Source organism: Poeciliopsis prolifica, unplaced genomic scaffold (assembly GCF_027474105.1).
Source record: "Poeciliopsis prolifica strain line A6 unplaced genomic scaffold, Auburn_PproV2 SCAFFOLD061, whole genome shotgun sequence".
NCBI lineage: Eukaryota > Metazoa > Chordata > Actinopteri > Cyprinodontiformes > Poeciliidae > Poeciliopsis > Poeciliopsis prolifica.
The window spans coordinates 2,578,745-2,594,787 of NW_026562436.1; the positions used below are offsets into that span (position 1 = coordinate 2,578,745).

Genomic DNA, 16,043 nt, shown 5'->3' on the forward strand with positions numbered 1-16,043 from the left:
TGTACTGGGGTTTTCCCCAACTGCACCTCGGTCTCTATACATGAGCAGAACTTTAAATTTTTCTACCGAACTTATTATACACCTGTTCGCTCCGGAGGATGTTTCCTGATGCTTCAGATCTTTGTCGTAAATGCAAAATACATAGGGGCACATTTATTCATTTGTTTTGGTCTTGCAATTGTATTAAAAGTTTCTGGGAAGCAGTTCATATGATGATACAAGAGATTATTGGTAAACAGTTCCCACTAACTCCCTCCTTCTGTCTTTTTAATCATACTTCAGAAACTCTATTTAATGCAGATACTAAACATTTGCTTGTAATCTTCTTATTTCTGGCCAAGAAATGTATACTACTGAGATGGACAGCACCGCAGGCCCCTACAGTTGATATGTGGATTTCACAAATCTCTGCTATTGTTTTAGTTGAAAAACTGACTCATGATCTTCATCAAAAGTCGGACAAATTCTGGAGGATCTGGAACCCACTGCAATCTTTCTTACAGAGACTGTAATCTTCACTTATTTTATTAATTAATTATTTTTTTTTTCTTTACATTTACTATATCATTCACTTGGCCCGAGAGTTTTTGACTATTTTAATCTTTGCCTGGGAATGTCTGCCTGTACTTTGTGTATGTAGGCTGTATGTATGTCTTTTTTTGTTGTAGTTTATCTATTTTTTTATTATTATTGTTATTATAATTTTTTTAGATTAATTAATTATTTCTTTTATTTTTTTTATTTTATGTTGACACTGCTGTGCTCCATGTTTGTTCGGGGTGGGTTCTTGTTTACTTGTGTTGGTGTTTACATATAGTTAAAAAAACCAATAAACAAAGATAAATAAAAAAAATGTGCCTCACGGCAAAAAACGGAGCTTTCGTTCTTGCTCTTTATTTTTATTTTTTACAGTCAGTTTTTTAATTTAAATAGTTTTTATTTTTCTTAAAAAACAAAAAAATTTTTTTTTCTTACCTGGATCTCCTTGGCGTGGGACTTGGATCCGGAGGACGACGAAGGCTGGACCAGGGTCCAGTACAGCCGGGCCGACGGAGAACCTGGCAACCCACCGACCGACAACGCCAGGCGCACCGTGGCGCACCGTACGGCCGGGATCCCCCCCGACAGCACTGGGGAGAAGGGCCACCGCAGCACGGCTGGGGCGCACCGCGCTACAGAGCTCCTCCACAGGAGCACCAGGGCCGGAGCTACGCCTCGGTGACCCGGAACCGCCGCCCCCGGAGCGACAACAGGCGTCCCCGTCCTCCACCGGTCCATCACCACCAGAACCGCCAACCACACCCCCGCGGCTGGAACCAGGGCGCAGCACCACGCCGAGGACGCGGTCAGCAGCAGCAGCGGCAGCGCGGCCAGCAGCGGCAGCGCGGCCAGCAGCAGCAGCGGCAGAGCGGTCAGCGGCAGCGGCTAGCGCCTGGAGCGCAGCGAGGAGGACAGGAACGCAGCGGCTACCAGCATTTGAGGACCCGCTCTTCACCACCAAGGTCAGAGCGCTACACAGGCTGCTCAAAGCCCTCCACCGCCTCCTCCTCCACCGCCTTCTCCCCCACCGCCTCCTCCTCCACCGCCTTCTCCTCCACCGCCTTCTCCTCCACCGCCTCCTCCTCCACCGCCTCCTCCTCCACCGCCTCCTCCTCCACCGCCTTCTCCTCCACCGCCTCCTCCTCCACCGCCTCCTCCTCCACCGCCTCCTCCTCCACCGCCTCCCTCCTCCCGCCTCCTCCTCCACCGCCTTCTCCTCCACCGCCTCCTCCTCCACCGCCTCCTCCTCCACCGCCTCCTCCTCCACCGCCTTCTCCTCCACCGCCGTCACAGGTAACCTGTGCGTCCCACCATGTGGGGACCTTAAATAAAGGTGAACTGGTCACTCGACCTAAAGTAAAAGTATGTGGTCCTGGGGACTCGAATGTGGGCAGGTTCCCGCCCTTCAGCAACCCGGACCTGCAGGTCGTGAGTTTCCCTGGGGCCAAGTGGGGGCACCTGACTCACCTTTTTAACAAGGCTCCGGTGTTCCAGCAGGTGGAACGGTTGATCCTCTCGGTGGGGATCAACCACAGGTCCCAGGTTGACAGGGAGAGGATTGTGCAGGAGATGGAGAATGCCCTGGAAGCAGCCAGGGAGAAGTGTCCACAGGCGGAGATCTTTGTCCCCGCCGTGAACTTCTCCCTGGCTCTTCCTCCATACCAGCAGGTGACCTTAGCTCTCCTTAATAGGAATATAGCGCAGCTTAGCCGCTACATCCCCGCGCTGAACAGGCGGGACTTCAGTGTTGCCGGGGACAACGTCCACTGGACCCCGTCCACCGCGGCTAAGATGCTGAACCACTGGGCCCAGTGGTTAAATTAGAGAGCCCCACTAGCCTGCCTGGGAAGGAGGGGCACTGTAACTTGTATATAATAATGTATGTAATCTGTCTAAGTCTTTCACCCTCAGTGATGCACAGTGCTCCCTTCTTACCAAGGGCTTGACCTTCATCCCCACACAGGTCAACAGTCTGAAGCAGGTCAAGATGCAAATGCGTTTTGACCTGCAAAAATACCACAGGAGACTGAAATTGGCCATTTATTATAAAGATGATGTTGATAATGTTAATAATACCCATTTGCCTTTCATGCCGGAGTCCGACTGGTCCCCTCCAATCGCCGCTCTTCCTCCTGAGGTGGGCAAATTAATTTCCAAGATCTAGACTATTTGGATAACAATTTAAATTTATTAAAACTAAACCAAATTTGAATTCGGCTGAAACTGGGGCACTAAAAGAACTAATCTCGAACAAGAACATCATAATCAAACCTGCTGATAAGGGCAGCTCCATAGTCATCATGGACAGGGAGCAATACCTGTGGGAGGGATACAAACAATTGAACAACCAAACATATTACAAAAAATTAGACGCCCCAATTTACACCGATACGGCCCCCCTTGTAACCAAAATTTTAGAAGACCTACACAAAAAATTTATCAATTCGAAACAAAAAACTTACCTGAGCGGCGCCCCCTGAGCCGAGAGCCAGGAGGTTTTACCTGCTCCCCAAAATCCACAAGGAGCCTGAAAAGTGGAGCTTGCCGCACGAGATCCCTCCTGGCAGGCCGATCGTCTCTGACTGCGGTAGCGAAACCTACCGCACAGCAGAGTTTATCGATCGCTACCTATACCCCTTATCAATTCGGCACCAAAGTTACATTAAGGACACCTACGATTTTGTGGAAAAAATTAAATTAATCTCTCTACCTCAGGACTCTATTCTATTTACTATTGATATTGACAGTTTGTACACTAACATTGATATAGATGAAGGAATTGGCTGCATTAAAAACATTTTTTTGAAATATCCAGATTCGAGGAGACCAGATCGAGAACTCATCAAATTATTAGAAATTAATTTAAAGAGGAATGACTTTATATTCGATGGCCAATTCTTTCTCCAAATCAAGGCCACGGCCATGGGGAAGAAGTTTGCACCAGCTTATGCAAACATCTTCATGGCTCAGTGGGGCCGGGGCCCTTAGTACATGCAGGAAAACACCCCTGCATTACTACCGGTACCTGGATGACATCTGGGGGGTCTGGACACATTCTGAAGCCGAATTCCAGGAATTCCTCCAGCACCTGAACACATACAATCCATCTATCACAGTAAAGTCCACTACCAGCGTTAAAGCGGTCAACTTCCTGGACACCACCACATATAAAGGAGAAAACTTTGACACAACTCATAAATTAGAGATTAAAGTTTTCTTCAAACCCACAGACACACATGCTCTGCTATTCAAAACCAGCTATCATCCAAGGCACACTTATGCTGGCCTAATCAAATCACAGCTCCTCAGATTTCACAGAATTTGTTTCACAGAAAACAGACTTTAAGGAGGCAACTAGGATTCTGTTTTCTGCTTTAAGTAAGAGAGGATATTCCAGATCTTTCCTGAGCATGCAGGAAGAACTTCCTTGAGTCCAGACCCCCGATTCATCACCAATGGTTCCTCTGATCACTACATTCTCCTCCTCAGCAGGACAGTTTGTGCATAACATCAAGCAGAATTTCACCAAATTCCAATCAGACACCTCTTTGCTGCAAAATTACAGAATAATCGCGGCCTACAAAAGGAACAAGAACCTGAGGGATTTCCTCGTCCGTGCTGAGGTTCGACCTTTGAATGCACCAAAGGTCAGGGGTCAGAGTGAATTCTTTAAACAGCTGCACTGGGTACAAAACAGACTCAAAACACAATTTTCAAATTAGACCCATCAGGAAACCCCAAATCAAAAAATTGTGTTTTTAACATGTCAAATCTGTAAGATCCAGTATGTGGGTGAAACGGGCAACAGCCTCCTTACCCGTTTCACCCAGCATAGATATAATATTCAAAAAGAAAAAAGGACTCATGTACCCTTAGCAGCACTTTATACGCCACGGCTGGGATGCACTTTCGGCCTCCGTGCTGGAATGCAACCCAGCCTGGTCCTCAGCCCAGAGGAGAAGGGCTGAAAGACTGTGGATCCACAGGCTGGACACAGATCCCCAAGGGTCTGAATGAGAGTAGGCTCCGCGTGGGGACTCCTGGCAGGACGTGCCCGTGCATCCTGGGGGAGGGGAAGAAGGAGGGGCTGAAGGAAGGGGACCTGGAACCTTCTGGGTCCCTGACCTTTGACCCTGAACCCAAACCCCAACCCCAACCCAGTCTCTCTTCCTCCTCTTCAGTCCTGGACTGGATTTAGTGAAATCCAGGACGGGGATCTGAGGACCAGCTGGATCCTAAGGAAACAAATATTCTGTCTGTAAATGACTGAACCGACCTGTGAAGGTCTGGTGAATGATGAAACCAGGGTGCAATCTGGCCCTCAAGGGCCCCTGAAGACGAGTATCAAAATAATCTCATAATCCTGTTACTATGATGATGAGAAAACAGTTCACAACGCTGCTTTTTAGTCCACTATATTGTCTGTTTGTTTGGCTAATATTCATTAAATGTGTGTGTCACATGATGTAAAAATAAAAAATGAAAGAAAAGACACTCACACTGTCTCCAATATGATGATTGTCTGTGCCAGTTTCCAAGGCTTTTTTGCTCACTTTTAATATTAACATCTCTGACTCAAATCCAGGCTGAGATGGTGATTCCTCTGCAGCTGCAGTCTAGAAGAGGAGAAGAAATATGTTTATTTTAACGGCTAATTTCTATTATATGGTCTCAACAGTTTTATACATTGTTGGAAATTTCACATTTTTCACTCCATCCATCCATTTTCTGTCCCTAATGAGGCCGGGAGTTGCTGGTGAGAGGCGAGATACAGCAACGCAGAAATAAACAGGACAAACACACACACACACCTCGGGAGAATTTAGAGAGACCAATTTACCCGACAGTCACGTCTTTCTGCAAACTCTGTGCAGAAAGATCCCAGGCCGGGAATCGAACCCAGGACTTTCTTGCCTCAAGGCAACAGTGCTACCAACTGCGCCACTTTTCAACAATGTAATAAATATTGTTTTGTAGATCAATTTGTCTGTTAAAATGTTCAACAGAAAATAGTGAAGTATCATGCAATATGCAAATTTTGAGCTGAAAATTTTTTCACTCCAGTTTGATTTCATACGCCCTAAAATCAATGTCATTAATAAGAGCATGTTAAGATCTGTCCTGCACTAAGCAGATTGTTCAAATTGCATTTAGAAAGGGCCAGAACCCTGCAACTTTTACATTTGTTCCTTGTAATACATTCTTTAATTAAATGGTCAAACTGCCTCATTAATTCAGTCCAGCTCTACAAAGTTCTGCTGATGAGTGCATGTTTGAGCCAGGTGTGTTGAAGCAGAGGTGAAGGAAACCGGCCCTGGAGGAACGCAGTTTGAGACCCAGACGTAGCGAAACTGTCCGAGCTGTGATGCCTCAATAGTTAGGTTTCTTACATTGATGGAAATGTAACATTTTTCAATAACAAAACAATAGTAAATAACGTTGTTTTGTGCATGTCATACATGTTTACTACTTTTAACTGTCACCTATAAAACACAAAATAACAGAGACACTTAAAAACAAACGGAGTGGAAAGCGGAACCAAAACATGCGAGTCGGCTTCAGTTTCTCCCCGGCGTGTAAACAACTACGGAACGCAGCGGAAGAAGGTCCATCGTGCAGAAAGGCTGACCATGTGCTAACAGCGTTAGCATTCTGCTGCTACGTCTTCTCGATTTACTTCCCAACATGGAGAACATTACAGACGGAACATGGGGACACTTTACCTGTCCAACTAAACGAGAAGATTTTACAAACGCTTGAGGAAATGAAATTTACCTTCATGACACCTGTACAGGTAACTTTCATTAGCCTTAAATCCTTGTTTCAATCCATGCTGCCCTGAATCTCCACCTGTCTGACTGATGGATCTCTTTTCGTTGTAGTCGGCTTGTATTCCGCTGTTCATGAACAATAAAGACGTTGCTGCTGAGGCGGTGAGTGTGAACAAGTTGTTTAAAGAGGCCGAGACGGAGCAAGAACTAGAACTGAACCAGTAGGATTTACTGACACGTTGATTCTGGGTCACGAAGAAATCCAAGCTAACGTGATCCAGGAGACGTCGAATGTGTTGAGCGAGTTGTTACAAAAATGACAAATGAATAAGTACAAGGTACCAAAAACATCTGCGATGTCTCTGTCATGAATGGAAGTATATCTGATGAAGGAGCGCTGTGATGATGATGATGATGATGATGATGATGATGATGATGATGATGATAAACTCACAGCAGTAGTGGTCATTTGAATCACTTTCTTATTAGGACAAAAAGTTGGAACAGGCCTGTTCGTAGACGCTCTGTATCCAATCGGACAGAAGAATTCAGTTTGCACATGTGCAGAGCTGACAGGTTCATCCTCTAAAGGGCTTGCAGTTGCTATTGTTCTTCAAAGTTCTACAAAGTTTTAACTCAAGCAGGGTGAATAAGTGCATGCCACACTTATCAGATTTTCAGCTGCAAAAATTCAGAATGATGGACTTTTTTTATCTAACCGAAATCTGAATGAAATTTATAAAGGTTTATGGTCACATGACAAAATATGAAACGTTCAAGAGATGCTTTGAAGTTGCTCTGTGTGTTTAACGTGATTTGGCTCCCTCTGCTGGCGGCTGAATCAATATTCACCTTGGATCCAACAGTAGATATTAAATATGATAGATGGTCAAACTGAGGATATAGACGTGTTGTAATTATCAAAATTATGCAAAAACAGTTATTTGGAAAAGATCAGGAAGTTGTGCTGCCATGACAACCGGTAGTTTCTTAAGGCGTTTGCTGTTTTGCTTCAGGTCACCGGCAGTGGGAAGACTTTGGCTTTCGTCATTCCTGTTATAGAGCTGCTGCTGAAGCGCGAGGAGAAACTCAAGAAGAAACAGGTAACCATGACGGCAAAAAAACACGGCTACTTTAGTCTCTGCAGTATTGTTATTTATCTTTTTTTGGATGCTGGGAGGTTTGCTGTTGTGTCGGATCCGCTGAAAAGTTCAGGTGTTTTGTGCAGGTCGGTGCTCTGGTGATCACTCCCACACGAGAACTGGCCCTGCAGATCAGTGAAGTGATGGGAATGTTTATCCAGAAGTTTTCCAGAGTTTACGTGAGTATCTATATATAAAAATTTAAAAAAACTCCACAGAGTCAAATATTGTAGATTGGAATTGTTTCAAACTGAGCTGGCAGATTTAACTACAGGCATTTGTTTTTTTTTTTTTTTAATCAATTTGCACTCAATAATCAATTTCACCTTTTGGTTCTCAGGCAGATTTGCTGATTGGTGGCAGCAACCCGGCAGAAGACGTGGAGAAGTTTAAAGAGCATGGGTACGCCACGGATTTCAGTCCGACTTTAACTGGATGAAAAGCTGGCAATAAATAGACTTCCTCTGTTTTTAATGGTGTATCACTTTCTTCTGTTAGACTTCATCATTTGAACAAAATGCTTCTGAGTAAGTTTTCATTTTAATAAGTAACCGAGGGCAAATATTTTAAATTTTTATAAGAAAAATGAAAGCTGTATCCCAGTGGTGGCAACACAATTAATCCACTAATAAGGACCTGATGTTTTGTTTAGCTCCTTAGAGTTTTTTGCTAACATTGAAAACATTTGTTCCAAAGAATCACTTTCTCAAGAGCAACCATACAGGTAGGTGTGTCATAATAGCCACTTACCTGCGTGTCAACTATCGCTCATTGTTGAGAGCAATAGTCTGTGTTGTAACACACATCGGGTAACAGCATTTACTGCATTAGCTTCCACGCATACCATCTTATTGTAGTGCTTTAGCTTGTGCTAAATACCATCTTGTTTTACTGCTTCAGCATTAGCTTGTGCTAAATACCATCTTGTTTTTACTGCTTTAGCATTAGCTTGTGCTAAATACCATCTTCTTTTACCACTTTAGCATTAGCTTGTGCTAAATACCCTCTTGTTATACTGCATTAGGTTCTCCTAAATCTTGACAGACATTTTTAGCAATAACTTCTGCTAAATATCCTGTTAAGCCACTTTAGCATTAGCTATTGCTAAATACCACCTTGTTATAGCACTTTAGTATTAGCTGAATTAATGTTTAAGATTAGCGCTGTAGTCCTCAGTGTTAGTTGGGAACATGTTAGAAAGCGACTGTCGTGCTGTAACGTTCGTTTCACTTTTTTTTTCAGCAGCAACATTGTGATTGCGACGCCGGCCGCCTGGAGGACATGTTCAGGAGGAAGTCAGAGGGGCTGGAACTGGCCAGCGCAGTCAGGAGCCTGGATGTTCTGGTTCTGGATGAAGCTGACCGGCTGCTTGACATGGGCTTTGAGGCCAGGTACGAATCAGCAGGAAACATTTTACAGTCAGGATGGAGGAAAGATCCTATTCCAGGATGAGTGCACACCTTTAAAAAGTCTTAAATTTATGTATCTAATTAAGGCCTTAAAATGTCTTAAAGTCATTTAATGTGTTGTGGCAGGACTGTTTAATCTGTTATATTCTATGTATTTTTTTTTTCTTGCACTAATTTTCTGTCAGGTTAAGTTTGAGTTACCTGCACACATTTTCATTGTGCTCCGTGACTCAAGGTGGTTGTGGCTATCAGTAACTAGCTGTCAATATATACGCCCTTGCTAACTAGCAAGCTCATCATGGGGAGGTATAAATTTATCTCTTATGTGCATTCCTAAATTTAGTTTATAATGGTCTCAAAAGTCTTAAATTTGAGTTGATGAAACCTGCAGTAACCCTGTATTAATAATACAGTGTGAACATTAAAAAAACATGCAATTTGGCCTCAATTACATTAATCAACATTTCTGTCAGGCAAAAGTTTGAGTGGTTTGCATACATCGTCTACAAGATTACCAGACAAGCTACTAGTAACTAGCTGCTGACAACTAGCTTTTTTATAACCATCAATTGCAAATTTGCTGAACATTTATCATCTTTATTACATTCTGTCATTATCCAGGTCTTTAATTTATAATGGTCTTAAAAAGTCTTAAATTTAGTTGGTGAAACCTTCAGTAACCATGTAGTTTCAAATACAGTCTGGATGTGTTTATTGGTTTGTTTGTTTTTTATTCTCTTGGTTTTGAACTAAATCTGCTCCTAGCCAATCAAGTTGCTCCTGATTGTTCTGCATTTCACCCCATTCCCTCCCACGTCCCCCCAGCCTGAACAGCATCCTGAGCTACCTGCCCAAACAGAGACGGACAGGCCTCTTCTCAGCCACCCAGACCCAGGAGCTGGAGAAGCTGGTGAGGGCCGGCCTCAGGAACCCCGTCCGCATCACGGTCAAAGAGAAGGGTCAGGCCGCCTCGGCCACCCAGAAGACCCCGGCCCGCCTCTCCAACTACTACACCGTGAGTGACGGAGCGAACAGCCCGCCGTTCAGCCCACGAAGTGAAGACGGCGACGACAAATCACAATCGTGTGCTGTCCTTTCAGATGTGCAGAGCACAGGACAAGTTCAACAACCTGGTGGCTTTTCTAAGGCAACACAAGCATGAGAAGCAGCTGGTCTTCTTCAGGTTTGATTGGTTCATTCATTTGTGGTTTTTGTTTTGGTTTAATGTTTTTTTTAATTTCTGGTTGTGTTTTATTTAGAATGTTTAATCAATCACTAAAACAAATTGTGAGTTGCAGCCCTCATACAGATTCACATTTTATCAGTTTTTGAATGATAAGAAATCACTTGATATTTCTGCACTATTTAGCAGAAGGTAGTCTTCTTCCTTCCTTCTGTTTTACTATTGTCATCATTAGATGATTATTATTTTAGTGTCATTATTGTCATCATTAGCTTTTTGTTATGTAAGACAGATATACTACATGATCTACATTATCAAGGTGTCTGTAATCATTCCGATGCTGTATGCGCAGTTATTCTTTAGTCATTAATAGTAATATTATCATGTGTAGGTTCTTTAGAATAGTTAATTGATCACATATTAACACCAACATATGTTCTGAATAACAAGTTCCTGCAAATTAATGCATCTGGAAGCGACACATTTCATTAAACTGAGATAAGGGGCAGGATTAAATAAATGTTAACTTCTTTTCCCCCATTTCCAACAGTAAAGTATTGGTAAGCTAGTTGTTTTGTTCCTGGTTATGCATGCACACGTTTTCTCTTACCCGTTGTCCTTGTTGCTTCTAAAAGCACCTGCGCCTGTGTGGAGTACTTCGGCCGAGCCCTGGAGTCGCTGGTCAAGAAGGTCACCATCCTCTGCATCCACGGCAAGATGAAAAATAAGCGCAGCGGCATTTTTTCAGACTTTAGGGCCTTAAAGAGGTAGAAATCCGCCCCCCGCCCCGCAGTAAGTCTGTGCCGTCACGTGTTTGTTTTTAAACGTGTTGTGACGTTGCAGTGGGATCTTGGTGTGCACCGACGTCATGGCCAGAGGCATCGACATCCCCGATGTGAACTGGGTTCTGCAGTACGATCCCCCCAGCAGCGCCAGGTTGGTGCAGTTAGTTTAAAAAACACAAACAGAAGTTGTCCTTTTTAAAACAATATATATATGTTGCAGAATGAATTATTTTATTGGCTTAAACATTAAAACAATGTTACTTTTCTAACTACTTGGCTCCAACCATTTTTCCCTGTCTGCTCTTTTTTTTTTCCATCAGTGCTTTTGTGCATCGATGCGGGAGAACGGCGCGTATCGGTAACCATGGCAACGCCCTCGTCTTCCTGCTGCCAATGGAGGAACCCTATGTCAACTTCTTGTCCATCAACCAGAAGGTGAGTCTGAAGTTGGGTCCTTCAGCGGTGTTCATAGCCGTCAGCAACAAGACCTTTTGGATCGGCCATGCAGGCGTTCATAATCTGATAATCTGATGATGGATGGTTCACAATAGTTGTCTAGAACTCACTCAGATTATTCAGCTCTAACATTACTCAGCATGAAGTCACTCAGAGGAGGATCAGAGCTACTGTGATATGAAATCCTCAGAAATCAAATCCTGAGTGAGAGTAAAGCAGTTTTTTTTTTCCCTATTTTTCTCTTGCTAATGGTGATCTGCTACCCTTTGAGAACATGGGAAATTTTCTGTATTTATTTTTTGCAATCTCTTGCAATAAATTACCAAATTCAACCTGTTCTATTTTGTATACACAAATGTCTATTTAAAATTGCAATTGCAAGCGAGCAAAAATGTTTTATTTCTGTTGTATTTCGTGATGTTAAAGTTCACTCAAAGAAACCAGAACCGGTTGATAATCGGTGCAAAGTGATTGGGTTAACAGTGTTGCTTGTGACCTGACCAGTGCCCGCTGCAGAAGATGTCTCCTATAAAGGACGTGGTGGACGTGACGCCCAAGGTGAAGGCCATGGCCCTGGCCGACCGCGCCATGTTCGACAAAGGCATGAGGGCCTTTGTGTCGTACGTCCAGGCTTACGCCAAACACGAATGCAGCCTCATCTTCAGAGTAAAAGGTGACAAATCCTCAAAGCCAACTGTATGTATTTTTTTTATTATCCCCAAACAAAACAAAGAAAATGAAACCTTCTGGTGTTTTTTTTTCTTTTTCTGTTAGATCTGGATTTTGTGTCCCTGGCCAAAGGCTTCGCGCTGCTCCGCCTGCCGAAGATGCCCGAGCTGAAGGGGAAAACGTTTCCCGACTTCGTGGAGACGACGGTGGACACGGACAGCATCCGCTACAAGGACAAAAACCGACAGAAGCAGAGGCAGAAGATGCTGGCCGAGCAGAAAAACAAAGAGAAGACGGAGCTTCCCAAGAAGAACTTCGTCAAGAAGGCCTGGTCCAAGCAGAAGACCAAGAAGGAGCGCAAAAAAAACGCGGCGCCAAAAGGAAACACGACGAGGTAAACTCTGTTTGGGGGATAAATGAAACATTAAAGCTGCAGTGTGCAACTTTTATTAATATATATATATTTATATAGACATATTTCTTTTACATATCTGTTGAAACTACTAATCTCCAGCTACCATAGTCTGTCATGAATGCTAAGGCTAGTTAGCATGGCCACTCGATAAAGTTTTCCTTTAACAGTAAGGTGTTTCTCCACCATTAGCACATTTAGCAGTGCGTTCACGACATTGATTGGCAGCGCTAGGACCCTCCTCCTGGCTGCGATTGTTTGTTTTTGACCAGGAACGTTTCATTTCTTCAGACGGCCATAACAGCTCAGGGAGGAAGTGGACTAGATCGATCTCACCTCATAGTGACAGTTTCAGCAAATCTGTAAAAAATATACTCTTCATAAACGTTAAGTACTGCAGTTTCGTTCTCATGGCTTCTGTTCTGCCTCTGCAGGACTCCGACATGGACGAAGAATACATGAAGGAGCTTTTAGAAGACACTCGCCTCCTTAAGAAACTAAAAAAAGGCCAGATCAGCGAGGAAGACTTCGAGCAACAGCTCACGAACTCCAAGCAGGAAGCAGGCGGACCATAAACGTCTGTTTTATTGTTCAGCGAAGGGACGCGGTTATAAATACAGTTTGATGAGTTCGTCGCTGACGGCCGACGGGGTGAGGACCCCCAGGTCTGTGAAGAGCAGGGTGATGAGGGAGGGGTCGTGTAGTCGATGACCGCTCCTCCGACAGGTTCCGGATGCTCTTCAGGGTGTCGGCTTTGTACTGTGCGGGACAGGAAGCACGAGTCAATAAATCTGGATAAAAGGACGGAAAATCGTTTAAAAAAACAAACACAAAATAAGGAAGCCGCACCTTAAACTTATCGGCACGTCCTGTTGGTTCAGCGGATACAGACGAACAAATTTAAAACTTTCTGCAACGACGTAGAAGGGCTTGTTGTGAGCCTTGGAGCACAGAGCCATCTGATAGGTGCCAATCTGGGAAAACACACACACACACTCTAGATTCTGTTGGAAACGTACACCCGCCCCGTGTTTACACAGACCCGATCTGATACGCGTGTTCAACTATCCTCCAGTTTGAGTTTCACCCGGGGCCGCCAAGGGAACGCACCTTGTTGATGATCCCTCCGCTCTCAACGACTCCCTCTGCTCCAACGATGACCAGGTCCACCTTCTCCAACACGTACCTGGAAGACGGAAAACTGAAACTAAGCAGCTTCTAAAAACAGGTTCATTAAAACGGTGTGAAAGTAAATAAAGCATTTTTCCTCAACTTTTGCTTGTTCTCTTTCTGAACCATCCGATCGGTTATTTTAAATACCAAAACAAAATTTACTATCTAGTGATGCATCAATAAATCAGGTCAGATTTTCTTCTTTTTGGGCGAAGGGCCGATAGTTACTTGAGAAACCGATTTTATCTCTGCAAACGTCTGAAACTCGGCCACTGTCCTGACTGACGGCACCGCACTGTCACCAACTTAGCAAATTTGCTGCTGCATTTAGCGACTTTTGTGACCAAAATAAAACAAAAAAACCCAGACAAAAATAAAAGACATGTAATACTGTTGTACAAAAGCTAAACTCCAGTTAGTAGAGTATATCAGAGTTGCTGGAGGCTTTAAATGTCACTAAGAAAGCAACATTTTTACATCAGTAAGTTTGTTTTCTCCTGCTCAGGCTGATGAACAAATAACTGAGAAATTTATTAAACATGATATTAAAATGATATCTAAAAAAAATTAACCTGACTCTTTTTTAACAATTGTATCGATTGACCAGCAACATTTTTTTTATTTTTAATAATAGCTTTATTTTCTCTTTGTTTCATAATGGAACTGATGGAGTTTATTTTATCTTAGACATGTATTTTCCAGTTGGATATTTCCAATAACAAAATCCAACCAGTGACGAAAGAATGATTAAATAAACCATTTGCGGTTCCCCCTCCAGCTCAGAACCCCAGAGTAGCTCACCCTACAGCTGCATCCAGCACTACTGTTACTGGAACGTTGAGTTTCTTCAGGGCCTCTGCCATCTGCGCCGCCTTCAACAAAAGGAGAAAAACGCAGAATCATTTCGTGTCCTGTGAGAAAGAAACTCGTCCTCGCTCACTCGCTCACCCTGTGGCGTCAGGCTGCGATTCGGTCACATAGACGGAGAAGCGCTTCTTCTCCGCTGCAGCTTTCTCCAGAACCCGCAGGACCACTCTGGAGTACGAGTGAGTCAGGATTTTCTGAGAGGATTGGCAGGGGAAAGAAAGGCACGAGGTGAAGCGAGCGCAAAGAGCAAGGAGAGGAGACAGGACCAGTACTTACAGCTCCGTCTTTGATGAAGGTGTGACAGAGCTTAGCGACTTTGTTCCTGGACATGGAGATCTTCTCTAGAAACAGTTCTCCTCTTTCCTCCATCACCTTCTTACAGCGAGACAAGTCCTGGAGACAGAAACGCCTGTTATGAAGCGCAGACACTGATCTGGGTCAAGAGTTTTTATTTTTGGAAAAACATGGATCAGTGGTGACCCATACGAGGAATTATTGGCCTTTTAAAATCACACCAAAACAATTTGGAAGAAAATGGCGACTGGCAAATATTACAACTAACGTAAAGGTTTTGAAGTGGCCTAATCAAAGTCTGAATTTTGGGCATGCTCAAAAACGTGGCTCGAAATGACTCCGCAGCGACGTGAAAACCTGCTTCACGCTGTCAGCCGTCACAAACGCTACAACGTGAAACACGCGTCACCTGATGCTCCAGGGATGTGAGGCTTATGAAGCGCAGGAACAGCTCTCCCCCGGAGGACACGGCCACAGAGGAGTCCTCTCCCTTCAGGCAGGATGTGGCCCACGTCAGGCTCTCCCTCAGACCCAAGATGGTTTCACCTGGACGGAAGGACAGACATTCAGACTGAGCCAAACACATACACGTCCTGATTAAAGCTGCAGCCAACTATGATTTTAGACAATTGATTAATCGGACAAAAAAAAAAAACATCGGCATTTTGCAAATTTTTTTTGTATTTAAGCCTGTTTTTACACATTAGAAATACAACAAAATACACACAAAAACATAATTCAGTTTAAGTCAGTTTAAAAAAAATTGCAATATGTAGCATGAAAGCATCATTTGTAGCAAAGGTTGCATCTGCAGTTAAAAAAATACTGTCTACTAATGTTCTTTTTTTAAATTCATGGTTAGCAAATGGTGATTAATATATATTTTTTAACAGACTTTAAGCCAATGGAAGCCAGGCAACATCGCAGCATCCTCAGATTGTGACTTGGTTAGCTGAAGGTTTTTGGAACGGCTCATTTTCCAGACACCAAAACAGGTTGTTGCTAGGTAATGAAAGAGCGAGTCAGCTGAGAGGTTGAGCGGCTGAAGACTTTACTCTGCCTTCATCCCCCAGAATGCTGTGCGGTTCTGGATTGGTGTTTCGTGAATAATCTATGAATTGAACATTAAACTTTCTATGAGACGTATTATTGTTGATAACACCTGTGTATTGCGATATGTGCATCACTGATTTATACTCTTAGGATGTGCTCTTGTATTGTAGAAGCTTCAAAGTGAGATTTGACTCATTTGAGTTGAGTAGAGGATCAATATGATGGCATATTATGATTTGAGTTCCTCCCACTGATAAAGTGATCAATTTCTTACCCATTTCCATTCGTC

The 16,043-nt window shown here is 43.6% G+C and overlaps 1 long non-coding RNA gene and 2 pseudogenes across 1 annotated transcript; 1 reads left to right on the forward strand and 2 right to left on the reverse strand.

The window, feature by feature from the left end:
* Positions 1-4,696: 4,696 nt before the first annotated feature.
* LOC129379806 (uncharacterized) lies at positions 4,697-6,571 on the reverse strand. The gene is made up of 3 exons (XR_008608242.1): positions 6,316-6,571; positions 5,040-5,156; positions 4,697-4,775 (listed from the first exon to the last, which is right to left on the reverse strand). It is a non-coding gene; the product is annotated as an uncharacterized LOC129379806 (long non-coding RNA).
* LOC129379802 (ATP-dependent RNA helicase DDX55-like) lies at positions 6,125-12,942 on the forward strand (annotated as a pseudogene).
* LOC129379803 (translation initiation factor eIF-2B subunit alpha-like) lies at positions 12,396-15,298 on the reverse strand (annotated as a pseudogene).
* Between the last annotated feature and the right edge of the window lie 745 nt (positions 15,299-16,043).